A 12626-nucleotide genomic window follows, 5' to 3' on the forward strand; every position below is an offset into this window, starting at 1 on the left:
TGGTGATGGGGTTTGGTGAAGCAGGCTAGTGCAGGAGCAATATGGCAGGAAAGAAATGGATCAGTGAACAAATGTGGCAATACAAACGAAGATAAAAGTGAAGGAATGAGCCACAGTATTTCCTAAAGAGCTCAAGTTATTGATTGTCCCCAAACAGCCTTTACTGACCACTAGACTTGAGGCAGAAGATAGATGGGCCCCCGGGGCAAACAACTGGAATTTGCTCTCTGTGGACCGATACTCCAAGACAAAAAGAGCAAGACAATTGAGGGAGAAGGCTGGGCCCTGCCCAACAAGATAAGAGACCACATATTTCTCATTCTCAAAGTCAAGAGACCTCCCCAACTACACATGAGCAGAAAAGCTCCTTGGAGGTCAAAAAGGGAGGGGGAGCCACCCCATAGTATTAAGTGATGCTAAATACGCATAGACCTCTTCGGTAGAGTACATCTTGGCTAAGAGATGCGCATGCACACATGGGAGGATCCTGAGATAAACCAAATACGGACTGTGAACCAGGCAAATGAAAATGACTGGCCAAAGAAACCCAGAAGAAATGCCCTATATAAGTGATTTAAACAGCCACGAAGACGTGACTCTCTCTCTCTGAGCCCACCTGTGTGTCTGTCCACACGTACTGTACTCTTTTTTCCTCCTAATAAACACATTACTTGTTTCACTACTTTCCATCTTTGTGGGAATTCTTTTTCTGCAAAGCCGAAGAGCCAGGGCCTGGTCACTGACCACTGGTCTAGTGGCTAGGATTCGGTGCTCTCACTGCCAAGACCCGACCCCAATCTTTGGCCAGGAACCGAAACCCTGCTTCAAGCCACTGCGGGCCAAGGCCACCCGAGATCAAACTCAGTACCCTGACTGAACTCCTATCTTTCCTTTATCTTCCCCAATTCACGCAAACTTTATATAAAATGTCAGGTCACAATGATAATTATGATATATGTAATATAATTTAAAAATCAGTATTGCCTTGAGATCACTAACTGTATTTATGAAATTGATTTCACATAACAGGCATGGGAAACTAAGTCAAACACCGTTTCCACCAAGTGAAAAAGAAAAATCATCTGATGTAGTCAAGAATCACTCTTGAAAGTGTACCTTCTAGAAAGATGGTGACGGTGAACTATGATCTCTTTGTGTTGTCTTACTGACTGCTACCCTTTCTTTTTAACTTATATGCCTTCTGGTTTAGTATGATTCATTTATTCTAGGAACAACCCGGCTAGGGTGCTAAATTACTATTTTCTATGCTGCAAAAAAAACTTACCCTAATGGGTACTTCCACAGGAAAGAGAAGCAATAATACAAGTCAATCAAACCAGAAATATTTGCCTGTGTGATAAATGCATTCACCTTATAATAAATAGAGAGTCAGAAGGAAGAAAAGAGTGATAATTGCAAAGCATTTATTTTGAAGTGTTTTTTCATTTCTCCTCAAAAGGATATAACGTAAGAGGGAAATTATTCACAATTGTAGCATATTATTAGGCTAAATATATATAAATTGTATTAATAATGGTACCTGCCCTACTGCACAACCCATTTCACTGTTATTGATGGAATATGAAAAGCCACATGAAAGCAAGTTAAGTGGGTCATTATTTACCTTTTAGATTATGCTTATCCATATGACCAAGATGGACTTCAAATTGTCTGACTAAACTTTAGACAGGTTTCTTCCTGACTATAGTCTCCTGACCTCCCTTTCCTTAGAGAATTTACTTTAGAAAACTGTCATTTATAATTTTTTCCTCTGCCCCTTTGAGATATAAATCTTCTATAACCCAGGAATGTCTTTCTTTCTCCAGGACAGGGGAACTATCCCTTTGAAATGTAACCATCAAGAAAGATAGCATCCTTATCTTCCAGTCTCTGTGTGAAGGTAGGAGCCTAACTTCCGTAAGCACTGATTAGCAGATACAGATGGCCTAATCACATTGACTAATCTCCCCACTAGTGTCTTCCAGTACTTTTCCACTAGCTCAACTCAGCACTTAAAAACACTCCTGCCTTTTATTTCAGTGGAGTTGAATTCAAGCTCAACTAATACAATAATCTCTCTCCTATTACAATAATCTCTCTCCCCTATTGCAGTTGTCTTGTATAAAGTCTTCTTTGCTGGTTTAGCTGGTTGGGTGAAATTTTTCTTTAATACAACAAAGTTGCAGAAGGAAGACCTAAGTTGGGTCTTCACAGCCCATGAAGATACAGTGGTGGAGTGAGGAGCCCAGGAATCCATGGAAGGTGCTAATAAGTGGACACAAGAATGAACCTGCAGAACTAAGACTCCTAAACTGTTAAACTATCAAGGATAAGGGCCTCTCTTTAATGCCTTAGGCTATATACCTTGAAAAAGGGAGATACATTGTACAAGTTTTGACTCTGGACTATGGTTAAACATGTGGGGAAAAGAAACACTTTTAAGAAGGGCACCGTGCCAGTCACTCAGATTGGTACATATTCCAGCCCCAGAGAGCTTAAGCTGGTTCACAAGAGGAGAAGGTCTGTAATGAACGGTAAGTCATGGGATAAGGCCTTATTACTGAAGGGATAAGAGGTAAATTCTGCTTGTAATCAATGCATAAATTGGAAGAGAATGCAACACAAGGTGGGGGAGCATTCCCCCCCAACTTTTCACAGTAAATGTGGGAACCAAATAGAGTGACTCTCTCCCAATGTTAGAAGCACAAAAAAGACCTCACTATGGTGACATGAAAGGCAGTTGCCAAAGGTAGAAGATGAAATCTCAAGGATGATGAGGTGAGGAAGATGAAGACAATTATTATTGTGATTGTTTGTGACAAAGTTGTGAGTTTTAGAAGAATCAGGAAAAACTTCACCATGTATGACAATGGAACTGTATCACAGAGAATGTACAGGGGTTCATCATATGACAAGGTCTGACAAAAGGCATTCTGAGAAGAGTGACAATGCATTTAAGATGGAGGTGCCAAAAATTAAGCTGGCAGCCAATTTACATATCCAAAAATGCAGGGAGAGATCAGATTGCAAAATGTCTTAAGAACCATAATTGAGATGATCAGATTTTAATTAGAAAGATATTTCCGATTATATAAGGAGGGTAAATATTAAGGGGAAGAAATTAGGGATCAGGATACATGTTAGAGTACCACTGAAGTAATAGTCCAAGTGTGAAAGATTGAGGGCTTCAACAAAGCAGTGGCAGTAGAGATATAGAGAAGTTTCTGGACTTGAAGGATCTTCAGGGTTGGGAAGTTAGAGAGTGAACTGAGAGATAATAAGGAGTGAACAGAGCCAAGGAAGAGACTGAGATTAATCACATGGGAGCTTGGAAGTGTAAAAGCAGGAATATAGGGAGAGAAATGGGAATCTTTTGAGGGAGATAAAAAATTCAGATTGGAAAATCAGGCCTACAGTTCAGAAGAGAGTTGGGTGCTATAGATACATATTCAAGACAAGAATACTGAGTTATAACCAAAAATGTTGGCACATACAAGATCACTGAGCAAGAGCTGTAGAGGAAGACAAGAAGGTTGAGGGTGTAGCTTGGGGGAAGCCTACACTTCAGGAATAGACCAAGAAATAAACAACAATGAAGAAGGGAGAGAAGGGCCAGTGAGGTATGAAGGAGATTTTACCAGAAGACATGGTACAAGTGGAACCAAAGGAAAATGTTTCCAAAAGTTTTGATGATCAAAGCCATCAAATGCCAGAAAGAAGTCAATGAATATAAAGACAAAAATTCTGTTGAACTTGGCTAATAAAAGGAGACCTTAGTGTTTTAGTTTTAGGACAGAATCAAGATTGATCTAGATAGAGAATGGGAGACCAAGATGAGGAGAAAACAAGTGGACTGACTTCTCCTTCAAGAATGTTAGCCATAAAAGGAAAAAGAGATACACTTACTTTGTCCTTTAAAAATCTTTTCAGCTATTATTTATGATGATATCAAAAGAATTTTTTTTAAAACCTCTGCAATTATTAGTTTATTAGTAACATCCAGGACTCAGATGTTCAGTATTCCTCCTGAAATTACATAAAACAAATGCAAATGGAAAGAATCCAAGTCAAAATTATATAACAAAACAGCACTCCATCACAAAAGCATGTAAAATTACAAGAACACTATTTTAAAACACTGGCACTTTAAGAGAACGATAATCTCAAAAACCACAAAATTGCCAAATTGTTCCCTAAACTGTTAAGCAGATAAACATATGACCCTGATGAATGAGCTTGAGTTTTGTAAAGAAAAATCAAATTCAAATAAATCAGGTAATTCATACTGAAAGACAAAGTTTGTCTTCTTCCCTCATGTCTATTTCATTTATAAAGGGGCAAACCATAATATAGGAAAATATACCTGATTTAAAATGTGGTATACAATTTTAAAAGTTGGCCCAATTAATTAAAAATACCTTTAATGGAGGATCTCAAGTTTCCTAAACAATCCATATTTTGATAAATAGGAGAAGACATTCACAGCCAGCACTTTTTCTCCAGAGCCTTTTTGGGACTAATATTAACAACAACAAAAAAACGTAATATGGCAGTCTTGTATTTCAAGCTCACGCTTTTGGGGATACATTCTCAGTCTTAAACGGGAACTGCAAATATAACTGCCATTACATGGTAATGGGAGTTAAAGGATGTAGAGTCCTCATGTAAAGATTAGAACATACTTTTCTATTAGTCCTTCAAGGACAGACTTTCAAAATGTTTGATTCTAATAATCCCATGCTGTGAGTAGATTGGTTACTCTTCACTTTGTAAATGAACCTGGGCTATGTGAAATGTGATATCAACCGATAAAGATTTGAGTTTCAGTTACGGATGAAAACTGTCTCACTTAAACTTTTATTACCCTCATCATGAGTATGCAGGGTATGTACACAAAAGCTTTTTATCAGCTAACTATACGAAAGATAAACACTGTAATAATTCGTGTGATCCAAAATGGGCAAAAGCAAAAGACTAGCTTCCCCTTAAGAAGAAAATCTTCAGACCTATGAAAAGGACAACAATACTAATAAAACAATTGTATTTACTTAGAAGCATTCAGAATGTCAACAAAACAGCTGCAACTTCTTTCTTCTTTTTGCAATTACAGAGTAGTATTCAGTTAACAGAACAATTATTTCGTACAAGCTGTATCAGAGACAACTGAAGATGAAAAAACTACCACCCCCATATATAAATAATTTGTGCTGTGCACCAACAAGAACCTGCTTTAAATTTCCATGCCAATTTATAACCCCCATACTGTACCAGGCAAGGTTAGTGGCTATTGAAAATACCACCAGGACAGGGCTATCTAAAGACACATTTGGTAGTGTGTTAACTATACAAAAAAAGACACTGCACAGTTTAAAAACAAAATCTTACATAGCCTTACATTTCAAGTTTTTTCTTTAAAAGGAGTGAGTTGTGTACAAGGGGGTTAAATGCTTTATAGACAAGAAAAAAAAACTGCGCTGAACCAACTTATTCATCATCATCTCCTTCTTCCTCTTCATCCTCTTCATCTTCCTCCTCATCACCACCCTCTTCATCTTCCTCATCTTCCTCCTCTTCTTTCTTTTTCTTGCTTTTTTCAGCCTTGACGACTCCCTTTTTTGCTGCATCAGGCTTCCCTTTAGCTCGGTATGCAGCAATATCCTTTTCGTACTTTTCCTTCTTCTCATAAGGCTGCTTGTCACCTGCAGCAGTGTTATTCCACATCTCTCCCAGTTTCTTGGCAACATCACCAGTGGATAGGCCAGGATGTTCTCCTTTGACTTTTGGACGATACTCAGAACAAAACAAGAAAAAGGCCAAAGGAGGTCTCTTGGGTGCATTGGGATTCTTGAACTTCTTTTTTGTTTCCCCTTTAGGAGGGATATAAGTTTTCATTTCTCTTTCATAACGGGCGTTGTTCGCCTTTGCCATGTCTTCAAACTTTCCTTTCTCTTTAGCAGACATGGTCTTCCACCTGAGAACTTCTTAGAAAACTCTGAGAAGTTGACGGAAGCATCTGGGTGCTTCTTCTTGTGCTCCTCCCAGCAAGTTTGCACAAAGAATGCATATGATGACATTTTGCCTCTCGGCTTCTTAGGATCTCCTTTGCCCATGCTTAATTATTTTTCCTCTGCGAGGCACAGAGTCGCTCAGTGCCCGTCCGGCTCTCACTTGCCCCGGCGCTGTCTCTATGGAGCTCAATGTACTGCAATGGCTGTGAGAGCGGGAGCCAGACCAAAAGAATTTATAGACAACGTACAAGGGTATATAGTTGTTATGTTCTTGCAAAATGGCTTATAAATTGAGTTACTTTCTCCTTAATTCATCTAAAGTTTTCAGGAGTACTTTGTCACTTTTGATCGATCTTAAATTGGCATTGCTTCCTAACACATCAGTTTTATATTTTTCTATTTCCAGATCTGTCAATTTGTTAATGATCTATAAAAACTCACTTTCACACCCTAAAGGAGTTCACTCTTACATGAATGTCACAGGAAATACTTTGATAACATGAAGCTCTCTTGAAATACTTTTTTTGTGTGTGTGTGGTACGCGGGCCTCTCACTGTTGTGGCCTCTCCCGTTGCGGAGCACAGGCTCCGGACGCGCAGGCTCAGCGGCCATGGCTCACAGGCCCAGCCGCTCTGCAGCATGTGGGATCTTCCCGGACCGGGGCACGAACCCGTGTCCCCTGCATCGGCAGGTGGACTCTCAACCACTGCGCCATCAGGGAAGCCCTGAAATACTTTTAATTAGTTTTATACTGTGGAAATTTTGTGAATCACATTTTCTTAATGGAAATCAGAACAATTAGGAGATTACACATATGGCTATGGTATTTTAAAAATTACAACATCTTCTAATCACTTGGAGCAATGCATGTGGGTCACTGTAATGACCTGGTGAAGAGAATTCAGGGCAGTATACCTTTACCTATCCTCCAGAGACCACAGATCCCTGTTACTTCCAATGGATTGTCAGAAACCTGCCCATTTCTCCTTCAGTATTCTTCCCATGGATACCATGAGTACAGTAAGAACATCCTATTGGGTATGTAGGTCAAAATCACTTTTTCTTTCTTTTCTATACTTCAAATCAAATTACACTAAGAGAATCCATTAGTTGCTGCAATTTTTCCCTGGACTGCACTCAGTTTTAAACGAATAATTAGTCAGTATCAAAATATATATGGCTATATATGGGGTATGTGTGTGTGTTTGTTCTAAAGATGAGAAAACTTACTTTAAAACGAATCGTTTTGTCTTTACACTATTAGCTTTAAAATTACTTAGTTCCTGCAATACTGCAGATTCCAATCCATTACCCACATATCCAAAAATACACTGGAGGAGGTTGGTATTTTAAGTGGTGTAAAACAGTGTTGTGGTAACTAGGAAATGAGCTTTTAATTAGAACACCATCAGAGACTCCAAATGATCATAAGATGATGATGCAATGAATCTATAAATGCAAAGCTTCTGAGACTACAAAGATAAATAATGGGGACTTTACAAATACAGCTTGGGGCTGTGGGGATGCAAACACGCAATTCAGCTCTTGTTTTCATTCCCAAGACAGGCTGAGCTAAGGTGCTGTACAAATTGTTACTCTAAAAGCGGGCAATAGAGATCTTAGGGAACTTTAGATAATGGCTTTTTAAAGGCTCTGCTGCATTTACTCAAAACTCTGACCTAGCTGAAGTTGTTGGCAAAGATAAGCAGTTTGGTAAACTCTACCAAGAGATACACAGAAAATTAGAAAATCAGCTTACTCCACACAAGAATAAACTTGCTGGGCATGAGTCCAAGATTACCCATTCAGATTATAATAAAGACTGCTGCGAACATTTTCTCTTTGTAAGGAGAAATATAATTCCTTAGTACTTGGAAAGAAGTTTTCTTCCCACAGCTCACCAAGTGAGTAGATCCAATGCAGGTAATGAGGGCATGGGATGGGCAGACCAAAGTTATTTGTAAGACACAGGAACCAGGCCCCCTGGCCATCAAGAACAGCTCAGATAACATTCAACTATGCTATTAGACCATCAGTAAATTCAGTCAGAAATGTACTTCAGTCACACCAGGGAATTCCAGTAATCAGCCCCAATTTCGAAGATACAAAAAACTGCTCTATATTTTTTTTCAAAGTTCTAAGTAAAGGTTGGACAAAGGTCAGCTTTAGGAACATTGAGACTTCATTGGATTCTTTTGCAGTCACTGAGCTCACTGCAGTGCTATTGACACATGGTGCTTCAGGTTTCCCCCCAGCACCTGATGTGGGCCCCATCAAGGTCAACACAAGTAATTACGCAGGGTATGGAAATAAGCCCCCAAGAACCAGAACCCCGGAGAAAACCAGGGAATTGAGACCAGTACCTTCATTACTCATAATTAGCTTTATTTTTACCACCATCACCCAAAGAATTGTAGATGCCAATGTTGATGCAATGCTGAGGTATTAGCAGTGATAATCCCTTGCCCTGTAGATGCTGGCGATCATAGGTGATAAAGAGTAGATGGGATGAGCAGATGTATTTATGAGAAGGGATTTCTGAATCCTGAGAGAAACTGACATCTTGGTCCCTCAGTTTCTCTCTTAAAATGTTAATTCTACATATCTTACATGAACATCATCTCTGCCACACTTTAAAATTTGTATTTTGATGTTAATATCAGTTCATGTCATCACAGAGTGAGAAGGAGTTAAATGAGGCCGACAGGTCTATTCCCTGTGTTTTATCAAGGGTGTCAACCCTGCTCACAATCTAGAAAAGGATTCTGAGCAGACCTGGGATCATCTTACAGCCCACACTGCAATGGTCACATTGCAGCAATCTGCCTCCTGGAGGGTCTGCCCACAATGACCTCCTTTTGGGTCTCACATGCTCCCCACCCTAATCCCCATTTTCCGTCAGCTTCTCTTTTTGTGTCAAACTCATAAAATGAGTTAATAGGATGCAGCAACATATCTAGTTATATCCCAGGAGGCAGAACTAAAGCACTTGCCCTCAACTTCCAAAACAGACCTTTGACTATGTTTGAGAACGAAATTGGAGTCCCTTCCATCTCTATATGCAGCAATAATCTACGGGAAGATCATTTATTCTGGGCTTCTATTTTTCATCAGCCAGATTCAATGTTCTGATCTTAAACTGACAGTTTTACCAGAGTTCTATATCTGAGCACCGTATGACTTCTGAAATGCTTTCTAGGTGAAAAGAAAATATTTATATATAACATAACAAGCAATTCATTACTTAAATAACTGAAATTTATCTGGAAATTATTCAAATAATGAATTGACCTGTCATTATGTAGCTTAATGGAGTTGATGATGACAAAAGCCTTGTCTGAGATGAAGAAATATCAGTGTGCATATAGGAATATAAAATTAGAAAATTAAAGTGGCCATTTCTGGCACACTTATTTTTTAAAAATAAAAAAAATGTATAAAATCTCAATAGCTTCTTAATAGCTAAAGCTTTTTTTTTTTTTTTTTTTTTTTTGCGGTACGCAGGCCTCTCACTGCTGTGGCCTCTCCCATTGCGAAGCACAGGCTCCGGACGCGCAGGCTCAGCAGCCATGGCTCACAGGCCCAGCCACCCCGCGGAATGTGGGATCTTCCCGGACTGGGGCACGAAGCCGTGTCCCCTGCATCGGCAGGCGGACCCTCAACTGCGCCACCAGGGAAGCTCAACTGCGCCACCAGGGAAGCCCAATAGCTAAATCTTTTCAATCGTCCATAAAATTAAATAAATACTATCAAGATCTAAAATCTAACTATCAAGATCATTGTAGTTAAGCGTTTTAGCAAATGTGCCATGTTCATTTCTGTTCTTTTTCTTTTTCTAAACTATCATGTTTCACTCTCATCAACACTGAAGCTGTTGATTATTTTGATATGGCATTGCGTTCCCCTTTTCTGCTTCTTTTTGATGAATAGTAAATAACGGAACATAAAACATTATTGGAGTTCTCTAGGTGACAGGACTGAGAAAAGCAAATGCTGACCATCTGTTGAGGCAGAACAGCCCGGCCCTGTCCGGAATTGGAAGTGACTCTCCTCCCAGGCTTCTAGGGCAAGCGGGCAGGCAGCACCTGAGGTTGGTTGGGGATATCTGCTCAAAAAAGGCGCATGAGCACATGGCTCCAAGGCTGTTCCATATGCAGCTGCCAGAACCCAAAGGTGCTTTTGGAGGAAGATGAAAGGCAGGAGTGGTGGTGCAGAAGAGGCACAATGAAGTATCACTCATGCAGAAATGAGTGTCCACCTCCACATCAGAGACTAAGACATTACCAGCGTGAATGTGTGTGTGTGTTGCTATAAACTACTTATTTAATCAGCAAAGGCCAAATGACAAAGAAATAAGTCTCTGTAGACAAGGAAATAGGCTTAACAAAAATTAGAAAGCTAATACAAATGCAAATACAACTTACAGCATTATATCTCTTTATACATTGTCTATGCAGAGCTCTCACAAATACAGGTAGTATCATTTGCTATTGCCAAGTAGTTATCAGACTGGTGAAAATTTGTAGACTACTGGAATTATTTTTCTAGTCCATGCAATGCTACATTACTAACTATCATTATGTTAGGGGAAAGTTCCTTATCCAGTCCTTATTTTGAAAATCAGTAGAATCAAAGGTAAAAGAATTTCTCCAGAAAAAACAAACAAACCTGTAGCAAGTCACAAAATATTTAGTCAAAGTTTTTCTAGCAAGTTCTTTTTATAAGCATCACATCACAATTAACTTACTATTGTTGCAACATTATTATTTTTTAGGTACTAGCCTATTGCTAAGTGTTATGTATACATTCTTATTGAGACCTATAAGTAAGGCTCATAGAATTTTGTTACACTAACCATTAGTGTAACCATTAGTAACCACAGTTCCCCAAAACTGTTTTCAATTTAAAGTGGTTAAATGGAGAGCTCCAGGGAAAATATATAAGAAAATGCTGGTCTTGAATATATCATGAAGGCCTAAATAAGGAAGTAGTCTTATTTGTGTTCTTCCACACTTACCCATACTAAACAAAAATATGTAAGAAGACACTTACTCTTTCTGGCTTTACAATATGCCATACTATTTACAGCTTGAGCCCTATATCTCTATGTACAGATGGTACTTCAGCAGCCAACGATCAGAGTCCCCACATGAATCAACTGAAGAAGCCAATACGAATGACGTTGACAAAGTTTAAAATACACCTCCAAATAGATCCATTCTTGGAAAGTGTGTGACTACAGACTTGGGGAGTAATTCCCAGAGTTGTCATGAATATGATGGTTCCCTGGCATTCTACAATGATGACTATGCCTTGGCATCCCATAACTCTCTGCCCTAGCCCAGATGCTTTCTGTTATGCTAACATGAATCAAGAAGTAATACAAGCATAAAGAAAAAGAAAATGTACATATATGCAAGAGTTTGGACTCATAATTATTCCCTGCTCTCTCCCATCAAATCTGAGTTCATTAATGGCAAGGAGACATGAACAGTGAAGACCTGGTGAACCCCAAACTCACTGCCACAAAGTCATATACTTACACCACACAAAATGAACTAGAAAAGTATGAGCTGCCTCAATGTACGTCTGTACCAGGAAGCCTTCACTGATGAACACATATTGAATTTTCCCTTCCATCACAGCTACGTATCACATTGTTACTTATTTAGATTTGATATTTAGAAGCATTTAAAGGGAAGGACAGACTAGGCAGAAAGGACAAAAATTAAAAGCAAATGGAGAATTAAAGAAAAGCACAGACACCAAAAAAATCACAGAAAGAAATAAAAGCACTCTCAGATTGAATCCTCATAGTTGTATTATTTATTTTAAAAAGAAGCTAAATGAAGAGACAGCTGTAATTAATCAGCCCTGCCTTCCTTCTAGACTAGTGATGCAGTGGGCATGGCAAACACACTGAATGTGTCTTGTTAGGTAGTTCCTCTCTGTTATGGCCTTGGAGGTTTTTTTTGTTTTTGTTTTTAAATTACTACCAGTGCACTTGTATATTTCCAAGATCAACTTGGACACCCAAGCAGACAATACCTCTGCTGGACTAAATGACCCTGGAGAAAGAATTCAAAAAAGACGCCTATTCCTCTGGAATGAAATGGCTTGGCCAGTGCAGAATGGACTGGATGTCACTTTTTTGGTCAAAAGCCTTTATGCAGTGTACAAAAGATTGCTGAAGAGTAAAATATAAGCGATTATTAACAACACAAGAACCTTTCTTCTGGTAACAGAACCTCAGGAAAGTGCAGCTAAGAGAAGTGCAAAGTATAAAATGCAGCTACCCACATTATACTTCTTAAAGATACAGAAATGTCCACCACTCTAGAAGCTCGAGTTTTATCTAAGTTCAGTAGGCAAGAGCAAAGAATGTCCAAGAATTTACAAAGCGAAGGCAGTAGTCGGGCTGACAAAAGTCACACTTCACTGAGGGGTGGGAAGTGCTAGACAAAGAGGATGAAAAATATGCGAAAGCTCAAGGAAAGGGCTCAGTATTGCCTGGCACAGGAGTCAAAGGTCAACGTGGAAGATAAAATGGTAGTCAGGACAGAAGATAATGGTGATTGGGAATGGAAAACTGAAAGAAAAATGAAGAGAGAGATGGTA

At 39.1% G+C, this 12626-nt stretch overlaps 1 protein-coding gene and 1 pseudogene across 2 annotated transcripts in view; both read right to left on the minus strand.

Annotated features, from left to right (window-relative positions):
- Positions 1-12626, minus strand: part of CAMK4 (calcium/calmodulin dependent protein kinase IV) — a 227456-nt gene that overhangs the window by 190538 nt on the left and 24292 nt on the right. The gene's annotated exons all lie outside the window — the stretch shown is intronic.
- LOC113616820 (high mobility group protein B1 pseudogene) lies at positions 5392-6250 on the minus strand (annotated as a pseudogene).

The sequence above is a fragment of the Aethalodelphis obliquidens genome, unplaced genomic scaffold, assembly GCF_003676395.1.
Source record: "Aethalodelphis obliquidens isolate GAN/ISIS:26980383/991018 unplaced genomic scaffold, ASM367639v1 scaffold4, whole genome shotgun sequence".
NCBI classification, from domain to species: domain Eukaryota; kingdom Metazoa; phylum Chordata; class Mammalia; order Artiodactyla; family Delphinidae; genus Aethalodelphis; species Aethalodelphis obliquidens.